Consider the following 2,880-nt stretch of genomic DNA (forward strand, 5'->3'; position numbering starts at 1 on the left):
ATATCACTACCTTCAAATCCACACATTATGTCCTCAAGATAAAAGCCTTAACCAAAAAAAAAAAAAAAAATTCCATCTCGATGTATTATGCCAACATGAAACTGGAATAGTAAATCAACATAGCTGAAAATTTCCCCATGTCCTATGCTTTTTATTTTTTATTTTTGTTATTTATTTGTTTTTTGAGACAGATTCTCACTGTGTCACCCAGGCTGGAGTGCAGTGGCATGATCATGGCTCACTGCAGCCTCAACCTCCTGGGCTCAGGCAATCCTTCCACCTCAGCCTACTAAGTAGCTGGGACTACAGGCACATGCCAGCATGCCTGGCTAATTTTTGTATTTTTTATAGAGGAGATTTCATCATGTTGCCCAGGCTGGTTTTATGCTTTTAAATGATCAGCTCTACAGACTTGGAGCCAATCTTTATGGTTATCAATACCCCCATAACTTTAACCTGTCTTGGATATCAGACTATTCCTTTTTTATTTTTTCCTTGCTCTGTCGCCCAGGCTGGAGAGCAGTGGTGTGATCACAGCTCACTGCAGCCTTGACCTCCTAAGCTGAGTTGATCCTCCCACCTCAGCCTTCTGAGTAGCTGGGATCACAGGTGTGTGCCACCATGGCTGGCTAATTTTTGCTTTTTTTGTAGAGATGAGGGTCTCACTATGTTACTCAGGCTGGTCTTGAACTCTTAGTCTCAAGCAATCCTCCCATTTGGCCTCCCGAAGTGCTGGGATTACAGGCGCCAGCCAGCACACCTGGCCTAATACTCCTTCTTATGTGTATCAAAAATCATACTAAACAATTAGTTCTGGGTTGCAAATGAGGATTTGTTGTTTTGCATCTGTCTGTACATTTTTGTTAATATTTGTCCTCTTTTGGGAGTTTTAATTCCTTTATTCCTCAAACGGGTACAACCCATAACAGACCTCCTGTATTAGTTATTTCCTTCCCCGACATTTCTCTTTCTTTTTTCCTTTTCTTGTGTTATTCATCAATTCCACCCCCAAAATCCAATGAATTGAGTTAGGCAGGGTGTGTATTTGTGTGTGCATAGAAGGAGATTGTGGCAAAGGTCATATATGATACTTCCTTTTTTTTTTTTTTTCTTTTGAGACAGAGTCTCGCTTTGTTGCCCAGGCTGGAGTGCAGTGGCATGATCTTGGTTCACTGGAACCTCAGCCTCCCAGGTTCAAGTGATTCTCCTGCCTCAGCCTCCAGAGTAGCTGGGATTACAGGTATGCACCACCACGCCTGGCTAATTTTTGTATTTTTAGTAGAGATGGGGTTTTGCCATGTTGGCCAGGCTGGTCTCAAACTCCTGACCTCAGGTGATCCACCCTTCTCGGCCTCCCAAAGTGCTGGGTTTACAGGTGTGAGCCACCACACCTGGCCATGATATTACTATTAGGCATACAAAATGAGTATGGAGTATACTCTTGTAGTGGATAAAAGGTATATGGACATAGAATACAGAATTCCTGCCCCCAGAGTTTATTATTACCTGGAAGAGGAGAAAAGACATTTATAGAAATAATGTGTTGTAAGGAGGAAATTCTATAAAAGTGATACTGATAGAATGACATAGGCCTTCTGAAGAAGAAGAGAATCCTTCCTGCTTGGGAGGTGAGAATAAATTCAGGGTGAACTGTTGCATTACAAATTTGTCATCTTGAGATTCTAATTAAGTTTAAAAAAAAAAAAAACACAACTAGCCCAGGCATGGTGGCTCACACCTGTAATCTCAGCATTTTGGGAAGCTGAGGCAGGAAGATCCCTTGAGCCCAGGAGTTCTGGCTGCAGTGAGCTATGATTGTGCCACTGCACTCCAGCCTGGGCAACAGAGCAACAGGCTGTTAAAACATCCTCTCTGTCACACACACACACACACACACACACACACAAACACACAAACACACACTACATAGAATGGAAGTTTTATTCACTGGGGAGATCTTATATCTTACCAAAGGTTTTCAGTTGGGACAATATTTTTTCAATAAACATAATAAAGTGGTATTAATAAGAAATGCACAGTATATGGATACATATATATATATATTTAAGTTTTGTCAAGTTTTAATAAAATGGTTAAGAGTATCTGGTGTGGAAATAAACTCCTGAGTTTTAATTCTAATTCTACCACCTTCTGGCAATGTGACCGAGGGTAGATAACTGTTCAATATCTGCAAAATGCAGATTATTATAGATGTTGTTTTTCGGTTGTGAGCACTAGATGTGATAACAGTGCATTCAAAGCAGACTTGAAGGCTGGACTCGAAGGTGGTGGCTCACTCCTGTAATCCCAGCACTTTGGGAGGCTGAGGTGGCCTGATTGCTTGAACTTGGGAGTTCGAGACCAGCCTGGTTAACATGGCGAAACCACATCGCTACAAAAATACAAAGATTAGCTGAGCGTAGTGGCACACACCTGTGGTTCCAGCTATTCAGGAAGCTGAGGTGGGAGGATTGCTTGTACTTGGGAGGATTGCTTGAGCCTGGAAGACAGAGGTTGCAGTGAGCCAAGATCATACCACTGCAGTCCAGCCTGAGCAACAGAGCGAGTCTAAAAAATAACAATAATACAGTTAAATCAAAAAATAAAGTAAAACCCAAAACAGACTCAAAGAAAAATGTTATTTTAGAGTCAATAAGAGTAGTAGCAGCAGGAATACAAAGACTTGAATAAAAAGCTAGAAGTTGCCAGATTCTTTTGGTCTTCTAACTTATTAGAAAATACATTTGATTGGATAAACATTGGAATAAACAAATACATTTTTACTAACTAGATACCTGTTAACTTTCTGCTCAAAATTCATGACAAGCCAATAAAATTCTCCAATGGAAAACAAACAAAAAGCAAACATAAAAGGGCTAA

At 40.6% G+C, this 2,880-nt stretch overlaps 1 pseudogene; it reads right to left on the reverse strand.

Moving 5' to 3' along the window:
- Positions 1-767: 767 nt before the first annotated feature.
- On the reverse strand, positions 768-857 carry LOC116484380 (small nucleolar RNA SNORA40; annotated as a pseudogene).
- Positions 858-2,880: the final 2,023 nt, after the last annotated feature.

This window comes from Hylobates moloch, unplaced genomic scaffold, assembly GCF_009828535.3.
Source record: "Hylobates moloch isolate HMO894 unplaced genomic scaffold, HMol_V3 SCAFFOLD_15, whole genome shotgun sequence".
NCBI lineage: Eukaryota > Metazoa > Chordata > Mammalia > Primates > Hylobatidae > Hylobates > Hylobates moloch.